Here is a 13,160-nt window from a genome sequence, read left to right on the forward strand (position 1 = left end):
CAAAATTATAAAGAATCCATTGAATCAATGAAAAGAGATCTCTGCTTTGAACAATTCCTTTCTGTTAGCAGAGCTTTAACCAGCAGCCAACAGTGTCTTCTTTAGCTGGTCTCCCTGAGATCAGTGATCTGTTTGCCGTATTGGTCTATTAGGCATTGCTTCCATCGAGCCAGATACATGACTTTGGTATTTCCTTTGTCCTATCATTAGACTAGTAATTAAATTGGATATTAACTGAAGGGGCCGCTTAATATGGTGGTTTTGGTGGTCTCCTTACAGAAGCCATCCCTTTGCTAGGTCCTTCCCTGGAGGGATATCTGGCTACTCCCGTGTTTTACGACCTGTAACCTGTGATGCTTCACTGACTTTTTTGTGCAGACTTTTGTTAAAAGGGTTCACCAATGATAAGGTGATGGGGTATCCATTTTTATGGGGGCCCTAGCAATCAGCTGTGACTGGAAAGGATCCTTATGGCAAGTACAGGTGAAGAATATAGTTTTCATGTCTTTCATTTGTATTTGCTGCAAAATCTTTGCAATTGGCTGTAGATTCTACTATGCAGTTCTAATTGGCGCAGTATATAACAACCCTGTAGCCACTTTGTAAGCACCTAGCATATCTCCTCTTCAAATAGACATGTGTAGAGACTAAAAGGAGAACTTTGGCCAAATGTAAAAATCCTGTGTGAGCAGGGGGTATTGGGAACATAATAAAGAAGTTATACTTACCTGCCCCTGTGCCCCCGCAGCTCACTGGCAAATCTCCTGTATCCCCCACATCCTGTGTGATCACCACCCAGCTCTAAAATGCAGGACACATCTGCAGTCAGTCACTGGATAAGCGGCTAGTTCCTGCAAGGTTGTGATGGCGCATAAATGAGGTGGGTACAGGAGACTGGAGGCTGACAGTAAGCTGGTAAAGCTGCACTGTGGGGGCACCAGACAGGTTAGTATCACTTCCTTATTATATTCCCACCACCCCCTGCCGTCCTGGATTTTTACATTTGTCTGGAGTTCTCCTTTAAATATACATATGTACATTGAAATGACTCAAATTGTATGTTAAAGTGGTATTTGTAATTTATTTAGGAATAAATGAAAGATGACTCAAAGAAAAATCTTTACAACATTTTAGTTTATTATCTTATATGTTAAGTCACAAAATGAAAGAAAAGAAATCCTCTATTTTATTTATTTAACTCATAAAAAATACTTTGCTGCCTCGCTAAATTTTCCTTATTTAAATAAATCATGTGTGAACAAACACAAAGCTGCAAAGATGAAATATGAGAGCAATTCATTGCCCTTCCCAAAAGCAAAATCGTGCAATTCCATTAAATTATTGCAATGAACATTTTTCACATTTGCAAGCGAGATGGATGTATCATTAACAAAGGCGGCAAACAATATGACTTCCATTAAGAGACAACACTTTCATCTGATTAGGAAAATCCTTAAATGTAAACAGTTAACATTCCACTTCTTAGTTCAAAGTAAAATCCTCATCTCTTTCTTGCGTTATCAGTGCGCCATAGATTTCTTTAAGATAAGCAGCAGATTTCTCTCTATTACTTGCTCTCACTGTGTTTTTATTGCAGATATTATTGCAATTGCAGTTATTGAGTCAAGTATATCTTCTATATAGAATCCTGAAGTCCTGCTTTTTCTGAGGTTATGTGGGGCATGCACCTTTTATATGACTTGCTTCACTTCATCCTAGTTAAGAAGTGTCAATATAAGTAGCTTTGTTAAAAATATGCCAAATTAATTTATAGCTGTAATGAAATTGTTTTTAATGGAAGGCCGGTTACAGCACCATATAAACTCTTGTTGGCATCTATAAAACATCCAATAGGGTTTTATGTTACCAAGGATATAAGATGTGTAATCACATTGCACAATCTTTCTTAAAATGTAGGGTTATAGACTAAATTTACTTTGCTGGCAAGATATATTATAATTAAAGGTGGAGACATCACTTCACATTTATAAACGATTCTCATTCATATTAGAGGGAACTTGTGGCTCTGTTTTGGGACTCTAAAGCACCAGCATGTCTATATGACGCTTAAATTCAGCATCCCAAACTGCCTATAAGAAGCCCAATCCTGAAATGTTATGTTATGTAATAAATACTTAAAGTGGAACTCCAGTAAAAAAAATGTTTTCAAATCAAAAGGTGTCAGAAAGTTATAAAGATTTGTAAAGTACTTCTATTTAAAACACTCAAGTCTTCCAGTACTTATCAACTGCTATATGTCCTGCAGGAAGTGGTGCATTCCTTCCGGGCCTGACATACTGCTCTCTGCAGCCACATCTGTCCATGACAGGAAATGTCTAGAGCGGGAGACATTTTTTATGGGGATTTGCTGCTGCTTGGGGCAGTTCCTGTGACACAGAGGTGACAGCAGAGAACATCCTGACCTGAGTCTCCTAGATCATGATTTTGCCTGACCATTGCCATTGCCCGCTGACCCAGATTGCTGTTCTTAACCTGTTCTGCCTTCCTTGACCTTCTGCTGTTATTTGCCATTACCCCATCCCTGGTACTGTTCTGAGTCTACAGTGTACAATCTGGCCTACCAGCTATGTTCATCTCCCTGACCCGCTGTTTTCATGTCAGTCACTACCCATGCTGGGGTTAAGCTTGTGGAGTGACTTGGTATCCTGTAGCAGCAAAAGTCCAGGTTAATGCAGGATAAAGGGTGAAGACCTAGATGGTGCCTTGCTCTGCTCCCAGACATGACTCAAGGCCAAACCGATCTGGTAGCACAGCTGACAAAGGTGTTACTGCACAACAAAAAATGACAGGCTTTGTCTTGAACCTCTGGAGTCCTGGTTTTCCATTCTGACTAAAAAAAACTGCTTGAATGTTCTTGCACAGGTTTCTTGGGATCCTCAGGTTTCCTCACACATTTTAAAATTACACTGAGAAAGGGAAATTAGATTGCCATGTCCATGTCCAGTGATTCTCCCGAACTGTCCAGAACATTGTAAAACGTCTACTTTTTAGCCAGTACAGGAATCCCCAAATTCTGCACTATAGACCTTGTAAAGGTAAACGTAATATAATAGTGCACGAGCCTGGAGAACAAGAAACCAAGGACCAAGCCCCCAGGGCCGCACCATCCTGCAGGTACAGCGAGCAGAGGCAATGGCCGCCACCAACACCAGTGTGAACAAGTACCTTCTCTTTCTCTCAGTCTAGCTGAGAGCACATGGAGTGAGCTTCTAGATCTGTTCACACGGGAATGTCTGGGGGCTTGGTCCTGCAACATTGGGGTTGCTGGACCGTTGGGTTGAACCCTCCCTTCCCCATGGGTGCTGGCTGACACTGCGCCATTGTTAGAGTAGGTACTCATGTATATCAAAAGACCTGCTCATGGTACACGAGGCAATAAGATTTGATCAAATTATAGGGTATATTCACACGGGCGGGCTCGCAGCGAGATTCTCGCTGCGAGCCCGGCAGGTCCTGGCAGTTCCCATACACTACATACTTGCTGCGGTCTAAACGACCGCAGCGAGTATGTAATTATACCGCCCTTAACCCCTTCTGCTCCCGCCCGGCTCCCCCGCTGTAAGCATACTTTACCTGTCCTTGCTGCACGGGGTCCCGGTGTCCTGCTCTCCCGTCCGGCCAATTAGTGTGTTGCCCAGCCGCAGCCACTGATTGGCCGGGCGGGAGAGCAGGACGCCGGACCCGTGCAGCAAGGACAGGTAAAGTATGCTTACAGCGGGGGAGCCGGGCGGGAGCAGAAGGGGTTAAGGGCGGTATAATTACATACTCGCTGCGGTCGTTTAGACCGCAGCAAGTATGTAGTGTATGGGAACTGCCAGGACCTGCCGGGCTCGCAGCGAGAATCTCGCTGCGAGCCCGCCCGTGTGAATATACCCATATACTGACTTCTGATGTTGGTTTTTAATGTTGCTGAGAAGTTTAAGTATTAAACATAGGTGAGATGTGCAGCCATTTTCTTGTGCATTATTATAATAGTGCACTGTGGTTCACACAAGATATATGGAAAGCATGAAAAGTTTGAATATCCTAGAAATAAAGACTACATCTTGAGTATTGTAATGAAGGCATTTTGGAAATTAAAGTTAACTAGTGCATCTTTTACATATTATTAATCCTTTTTTTCGTCTATCCATGACCTGACAAGGTGAAACAGCTTTAGAAAAGAAGTCTTAAAGGTGGAGAAGCTATAACATACTTTATGGTTTGGATAAGGTCAGTAGAGGAGTAGTCCAATTAAGGAGCTGCTGAAACAGCTGATAATTAGCGCATGTATAAAGAGTTTGGATGTGTCGTGTGTAAAAAAATGATACAAAAAGCTCCACCATTAGACACCTGAGTCCCTAATGGTATATTGCTGAGACAAAATGAAGCAGCGTTGAATCTCAATTTGGAATGTCATTCAATTATTTCACACTCTTCTTTAAATTAGCTGAGGTGCACCCTTGGTGTTTGTTAAGGCATTTGTTCATCGAGACCTGAAAATGTCTTCTTTTATTATAGATTTCTTACAATTATTTTATTAGCAATTTAAAATTTTAGAAGGCTTGCTTTGTTTATATTAAATGATAAGTGAGACCCATGTTAAAGTGATACTGTCACCCCAGTTTTCCTGTGTGCTTTTATCCTTGTTGGACAGTGTCACTAAGGCAGGACTTAGCGCCCACAGTCTCTCAACAGACGCTAATGTATGTAGCCATAGTTAACATGATCCTTGATGCAACCATTGTGTCAAGGACCTATGTTAAGTCAATTAGAATCTTTAGTTAGGGTCCATTTACACAGAAAGATTATCTGACAGATTATCTGCCAAAGATTAGAAGCCAAAGCCTGGAATGGATTTGAAAAGAGGAGAAATCTCAGGCTTTCCTTTATGACCTGTTCCCTGTTTATAGTCTGTTCCTGGCTTTGGCTTCAAATCTTTGAAGCTTGTGGATGGTACTGGGAACAGCACATAGAGTAAGGTAGTATCAGTATCACTTCAACTACTCAAAGGGGGTTAACCTAGATGCCTATCAATCAGATGTGTCATAAAAGTGTGATTAAAGTGGTTTCACCACTGGACAGCCACAATTCTCCCAGCCCAATATTCCTGCTGACCAATATTTATTTTTGCTATTGCTTATAAAGTGTCAGGATTTTTCATCCAACAGTATGAAGTGTATGGGGGTCTATTGAGACTCAACTCACAAAGGATGTCAGTGGAGATGAGGGTTGTGTTGGAATTTCACTACCTGACCCCTTTGTTCTTAATGAGATAAGCTGCGCCATGTCATCATAATTTCCTGACTTCCAGTTTACTACCTCTACAGCTTAGCCTTGCAGAAGTCCCTCTTGTGCCTTAGTGCAGAGGTGGTAACCATATCTTAGCCTAACAGGTACTCAGACCCGCAACAGTATGGTCCAGAATCACACATGGCTTATCTACCTCACAGTGTGGTGCTGCAGTGCATCTGTCTTCATGGAGTTTTTTGCTCCTTTGTCCATATACTGCAACTTGTCTCTTATGTCACAGGCCAGAGCTCTGTACAAGTGATATGGGTTAACATACAGATCATTACAAAATCAGGAAACAAAGTAGAAGAATAAAGTAAATGACAGCCTGGTACATAGGGAGTGAGGATCCTGTCCATGATGGATATGTTATAGCTCAACTGATTGAATGAAGCGCTACCTAAAGGAAGCAGGAGAGAACAGAACATTATTATAACATGCACTTAACATATCACTAATGGCTCATGGAACATAAGTGACAAGAAACCAGGGAAGAGTCTGTAGGAGGAGTAAAAAATGGTCATAGCTTCATATTCAAGGGAGTGGAGTGAGACCAACTACACCTAAAGAAGTGCTCTAGAAATAGAAAAACATGAAGCTGAGCTGAATAGGCCACTATCACAGTAGAATTCCACCAATGTACATAAAAATATAAAATTAATATAAATTGATAGAAACAGGGAAAAGTTGTTTTATTGGAGTTTTATATTAATGGTTTATTGTCTGGATTCTCCATCAATGTCTGATCTACAGAGTGACAACACCTGGCACCACCACCAATCATCTGGTTGGCAGAGCTGTGGCTCCAGCATATACATAATGAATGGTATGGAAGCTGATGGCCCTGCTCACTGTGCAGTGGCTGTGCCAGGTTTTCCAGCTCAGCTCCCATTGAAATGAATAGATGCTAAGCTGCAGCAGCCGAGCACGACCATTACACAATGCGCAAAGCCATGTGTTTCAAGCCCATTCATTGTGTATAAGCCAGGGCCATGTCTCTGCCCATCAGCTGATTGGTGGTAGCAATCTGCCGATTACACAGTGATAGGTCATCATTGAAAACCTACTTCAAAGGGGTACTCCAGTGAAATTTTTTTTAATGAACCGTTTTTAAAAAGTTACATAGATTTGTAATTTACTTCTATTTAAAAATCTCCAGTCTTCCAGTACTTATCAACTGCTGTATGTTTTACAGGAAGTGATATGTTCTGTCCAATCTGACATAGTGCTCTCTGCTGCCCCCTCTGTCCATGTCAGAAACTGTCCACAGCAGGAGAGATTTTCTATGGGGATTTGCTACTGCTCTGGACAGTTCCTGACAGAAGTGGCAGCAGAGAGCACTGTGTCAGACTGGAAAGAATACATCACTTCCTGCAGGACATACCTTCCGTACTGCACATACCAAACAATTAGTTTTTTTTTAATGTTTCTAGAATTTGGTGTCAAAGTTCCTATGTGGCAGATATTCAAATTTTATTATGATTTTTAATATTTTTCAATTACTCAGATGTGCACAGTCAATATCATAAGCAGTCAGTTATCCTTCTGCTTTATGAATAGCAGTTATACATTTTTTTCTATTTTTTACAGTTAAAAAGTATGATGATTTGAAAAAGTGAAGTACAGTATGACAAAGCTCCAGTAACAATTGTAGCTCATCTCATCTGACAATTCCTCTAAAGTCTGAGAGACATGGCCTATTGCCCTCAGCTTATCTGCTTTCTTGTTGGTGATACAGTGCTGCCCTTAACCTTTCTTGCAAAAGCTGTATGTCAAAAACAAAGAGCAAGTTGAAGTTGGGGATAACATCTAACATCTGCACAAATGTAAACACTACCTGTTAATGTCCACTTGTTCATTGAACTGACAATCTAGACAGATGCTATGCTATGCTTCCTTACCTTACATGTACTTTTATTAGCAGACTGTCTTCTGTGTGGACCTTGACTCTTCAGCGTTTTTGAATGGAAAAACACCGGAGGGAGTATAGAATGTTTTGCATCAGATTGTCTACTCTGTTTTGTCTGTTGTGGATTCTGAATTGCCTTAAACAAGAATATCTGTCCTTCAGGGATTTGTGTATATGCTATTGTTATCTATTTGCTTTGTTCTGCTTCTTCGTTGTCATATAATGTAACTGTGTTCACTAAAGAAAAACAAAAACCTATAAAACTAATGCATTCGGAGTAATTTATAAAGTAAAAAGCTATAAAAGGAAAAACTCATTTTGAAGTGGCTCTGATTTGAAAATATTAACCCTGTTTACATGTTGTATGATGTGACCAGCCTCGGACTGTCGGGGAAACCCCTGGTGGGCCACTTCCTCCCTGTTGGTGGACCCCTGCAGAGACAGCGTCAAGACTCCACAGGTCACATGTCAGGAGCTGTGGCAGCTCACCTCCTCACCCTGCTCTCCTGCTCTTACAGAAATTGTGACTATCAGCTGCAGTTACCTCCAGTGCTGATAAACAATCGTCCAGCAGAGGTCAGCCCCCCCCCCCCAAATCTCTGCTGTCCTGTGGTCCCAGGAGGAAAGAGCTCCAAGTATACAGCTAGGTATGGAAGATAAGTATAGGAAGTCTGACATGTGACCTCCCTCTACGTGCAGGCTGTATACAGTATATGTGTATTTCTGAGAATTAATCTGATGTTTGTTTAAATAGATATAGGGGGAGATTTATCAAACACGGGGTAAAGTGAAACTGGCTCATTCGCCCCTAGCAACCAATCAGATTCCACCTTTCATTTTCCAATGAGTCTGTGAGGAATGAAAGGTGGAATCTGATTGGTTGCTAGGGGCAACTGAGCCAGTTTCACATTACACCATGTTTGATAAATCTCCCCCATAGTGTGTGTGGGGTGTAGTGTATATACTATACTAGAGAATGCACCCGACGCTGCCCGGGTATAAAGTGTCAGTGTGTTAATTAAATTTGTTCTAAGGAGCCCAGGAGGCCAATCTAAAGGTTTTATTTCATCTGAGTTAATCAGTGGAATTAGTGTATACCTGTAGTGCATAGTTGGAGGGGTTCTATATACCCTCAGTGTATAGTTTCTAGGGGTCTCGCATATCTGTAGTGCATAGTTGGGTGGGGGTCCTGTAAACCTGTAGTGTGTAGTTGTGGGGGGGGGGGGGGTTGTATACCTGTACTGTATAGTTGAGGGAGGTCCTGTATACCAGTAGTGTATAGTTGGGGGGGCTGTATACCTGTACTTTATAGTTTGCGAAGTCCAGTATACCTGCAGTGTACAGTTCAGGGGTCCTGTATACCTGTACTATATAGTTGGTGCTGTACACCTGTAATGTATAGTTTGTGGAGGTCTTGTATACCTGCAGTTTATAGTTTGAGGGTCCTGGATACCTGTAGGATATAGTTGGTGGAGGTCCTGTATACCTGTAGTGTAAAGTTTGGGGGTCCTGTATACCTGTAGTATAGAGTTGGTAAAGGTGCTGTGTACCTGTAGTATAGAGTTGGTGGAGGTCCTGTATACCTGTAGTGTATAGTTTTGGGGGTCCTGTATACCTGTAGTGTATAGTTTGGGGTCCTATATACCTGTAGTATATAGTTGGTGGAGTTCATGTATACCTGTAGTGTATGGTTTTGGGGTCCTGTACACCTTTAGTGTATAGTTTGGGGTCCTGTATACCTGTAGTATAGAGTTAGTGGGGGTGCTGTATACCTGCATTATAGAGTTGGTGGAGGTCCTGTAAACCTGTAGTGTATAGTTTGGGGTCCTGTATACCTGTAGTATATAGTTGGTGGTGGTCCTGTATACCTGTAGTATAAAGTTTGGGGGTCCTGTATACCTGTAGTATAGAGTTGGTGAAGGTGCTGTATACCTGTAGTATAGAGTTGGTGGAGGTCCTGTATACCTGTAGTGTATAGTTTTGGGGGTCCTGTATACCTGTAGTGTATAGTTTGGGGTCCTATATACCTGTAGTATATAGTTGGTGGAGTTCATGTATACCTGTAGTGTATGGTTTTGGGGTCCTGTACACCTGTAGTGTATAGTTTGGGGTCCTGTATACCTGTAGTATAGAGTTGGTGGGGGTGCTGTATACCTGCATTATAGAGTTGGTGGAGGTCCTGTTAACCTGTAGTGTATAGTTTGGGGTCCTGTATACCTGTAGTATATAGTTGGTGGTGGTCCTGTATACCTGTAGTATAAAGTTTGGGGGTCCTGTATACCTGTAGTATAGAGTTGGTGAAGGTGCTGTATACCTGTAGTATAGAGTTGTTGGAGGTCCTGTATACCTGTAGTGTATAGTTTTGGGGTCGTGTATACCTGTAGTGTATAGTTTGGGGTCCTATATACCTGTAGTATATAGTTGGTGGAGTTCCTGTATACCTGTATTGTATAGTTTTGGGGGTCCTGTATACCTGTAGTGTATAGTTTGGGGCCCTATATACCTGTAGTATATAGTTGGTGGAGTTCCTGTATACCTGTATTGTATAGTTTTGGGGTCCTGTATACCTGTAGTGTAAAGTTTGGGGTCCTGTATACCTGTAGTATATAGTTGGTGAATGTCCCGTGCACCTGTAGTGTATAGTTTTGGGGTCCTTTATAACTGTAGTTTCCTGTATAACTGCAGGGTCGTATTTAACATTAGGCACCCATGGTCTGGTTCCTAGGGTAGCACCTTGCAGAGGGGCAGTACTCTCCCTTTCAGACTTGCCAGAAAATCTGGTGTCTTTTCAAGGGGGGGGTATGGCGGTATTGGTCAGGTCTGGTATGGCAGTGTTATTCAGTCACAGTGTGTCGGCATTTGGTCAGGTCTGGTATGGCGGTGTTATCCAGTCACAGTATGGCGGTATTGGTCAGGTCTGGTATGGCGGTGTTTTCAGATCACAGATCAATCCAGCATAGAATCGGGTCAGCATGTCGCTTCTCAATGGTTCTTCATTGGTGGGCCCCCAGGATTATTTCCCCTGACACTGGACACTGGGTGTGACATTAAATCACAGTGGATCAAATCTGTTTTTTTTTTACCCCTGACAAGAAAAGGACCGCAAGTGTCAAGATGAAAACAAAACCATCCTTATATCCTAACTCAGGTAGATCCTGTTGCCCCAGAAGCCCTTCAGACCTGACTGAATAGTTCTATACTGTACTACTGGATATGAACCATCGCAATAAATAACGAATGTACATACACCAAAGCATTGTGAACGATAAACAATGATTTTATGGGCAGCTCAAAAGATGCGATCAGCAACACACAAACACATTTTCGTTTGTTGTTCATTGCCTGCATACATATAGAAAGATTATCGCTTACATTCTAACAATATAATGATTCTTTGCACAATAATCTATCAATATAATAGAGTCGTAAGTTTACACTTCATAAATTGCTCTGGTAAAACGGATCACCCCTTGCTGCCCGGTAGCAGAGATGACAGGAACGCATGATGTGCGCTCCTGTCATCTCATCTACTACTCACCTTGTCCCCAATGCAGGCTGGCTTCATGTTCACCAGAAGTGGCCTGGACTATGCTGCCTTCTTTTCCCAGCAGCGTAGTCCAGGCCACTTCCGGTGAACGTGTGTAGCCGGCCTGCATGGGGGAATAGGTGACTAGTAGATGCGATGACAGAAGCACACATCATGCGCTTTTGTCATCTCTGCTGCCGGGGGTGGTGGTGGGGATCCGTGCAGGGCGGCGGGGAGCTCGGACAAGGGGATCTGTGCTGTGATCCTCCTCCGGATCGTGGCACGGATCATGTGAATGCAGCCTAACTGGTTGTTATAGGAAAACTCAACAGTTTTCATTCTCAGATTGATAAATCTGGGCCACCATGTTATGCCAAACATGACACTGGGATTCTCTGGCCTCAGGTCCTGCTCTAGACCTAACATAGTATTGCTCAGGTATGTACGTCAAGGTCTTATCCCCGTCCATAGGAATTAAAATGTCTTTGGTCACTTTAAGATTCCTATTAAATTCTAATATTTCTATTAAACTAGGTAAATACCAAACTAGTTAAATAATAATACATCATATTTCTGGAATATGTTACTTTTCTTGCTTTCAAAACCTTTCCCTTTCGTATATTGTTTAGAATGTCCAGAAGCTTATGAAGGAAATAATTAAGAAAAATGGTTACAGGCCCCATTTACCTGGATTTCACTTATGAGTCCAACTGACTGAAATGTGAATTGGCTATCATCAAAGAACAGATGCAGTACATAGGCAAGGTGACATTGCCCATAGTCTCTGAAGACAAGCAGAACCTTTGGGGGATTTGTTTAAATACACAACCAGCAATTGCTTTTGGATGGAGTTAAGTGTAACTTACCCAAACATTCTGTTATATAAAGATTTTTTTTGTGTACCTTTTGTGACTTTATTTTGTATAATTCTAAAGTTTGATTAATAATGGCATAAATATTATTTCGGACTCTGACAGTATACAGAGTACCCTATTGGAAATGTAAAGAGACATGAGCTATAGCCAGGTAAATACAAGATGCAAGTAGCCCGCAGCTGTCTCCTTGCGTTTTAAGCGGTTTGCATTCACTTTCCAAACATGATCTTTTAATTAAACTCTAGGATATAGACTTAAACTTTGTAGCCATTTTATTTATACTATTATAAAATAGATCACAAAATAATATTTCACATTAATGGGATGCTTACATAAAGAATGGGAAATAACAATATCACTTTGGCATTACATGTAATTACCTAGGCTTTTCCTAATGTAAGTTTTATTAGGATTTTTCCATTTAAAACAAATTAATTCAGCGGCGCCTACAAAATCTCAAATAAATAAAAGGTGATAATTCCTTTTGAGGAAGGCGTTTCTGCATCAGTTCTATGAGCAGCAAGGTGACTGTTTTCATAAATAAATGTTGTTCTCTAGGTGTGACTTCAATATCACAAAAGCAAGAAACTTGTTCCCAACACATCATCATATCAAAATGTAAAGAAAAGAAGCCAATGCACTGATCAGATGTTTGCAATGGGTACTAACACCTATGACTAGCCGCCATTAAATGGTGGTCCATGTAGTGCTTGGATATGTCAAGTAAGCCAACATGACAGCCATTCTTACAGATCCCTATGAGCAGGGAGCCCCTCTAGGATATCTACATGCCCAAATACTGTAGGTCATATAGACAGGCATTGTTGTGCTGAGACAACTATGTTTTATACAGAAGCTACATGCAATATTGGCAGATCAGCTGTTTTCAGGGTGTCTACGCTATGGCTTAAAGATTAGGGCCCCAAGTGAGAAGTCCTCCATTTCTGATGTCCATATGATGGAAAAGTCATAATAATAGAACCCCTTTAAAGGGGTACTCCGATTAAGAGAGTGTTAACACTGTTCAATCCCCACCAATATTTAAGTTTGTTTGTAATAGGCTTCTTTTTCATGAATCGGGTGGTTTGTCTGTATCACAGCCTGACTCACCCCCGGAAGCAGTTGAAAATCCTCACTGCCCTGTCAACTCTGTCTCCACTCCTCTGTCCTTCTCCTCCCTTCTGAGACAGAGGACAAGGCAAGCTGTAATAAGTCTTCTGTAACCCCACCCACTACGGACTCACGCCTATCAGTGTTTACTGTGCAAAGCAGAATGAGCCAGTGGAGGGCCAGTTAGGCTCTGTGGTGCAATGCATGTTGGGAGATGTAGTTTCCCAGCCAGGTGCCATCATGTAAAACTAGGATCATTAGTAAAAGTTTGAATTTGGAGCTAGTAGCAGCATAGACAAGTGGGAAAGGTGTCAAACAATAGGTGGGGAATCAGTGAGTGCACCTATATGGTTTCTGTACATTTTATTTTTAATGCGTTAGCTATAATACCCCTTTAAGGATAAAGTCATAGGTATATTTGCTGCTTTACATAATGTAAAACACAGAT

This window comes from Dendropsophus ebraccatus, chromosome 2 (assembly GCF_027789765.1).
Source record: "Dendropsophus ebraccatus isolate aDenEbr1 chromosome 2, aDenEbr1.pat, whole genome shotgun sequence".
Lineage (NCBI taxonomy): Eukaryota > Metazoa > Chordata > Amphibia > Anura > Hylidae > Dendropsophus > Dendropsophus ebraccatus.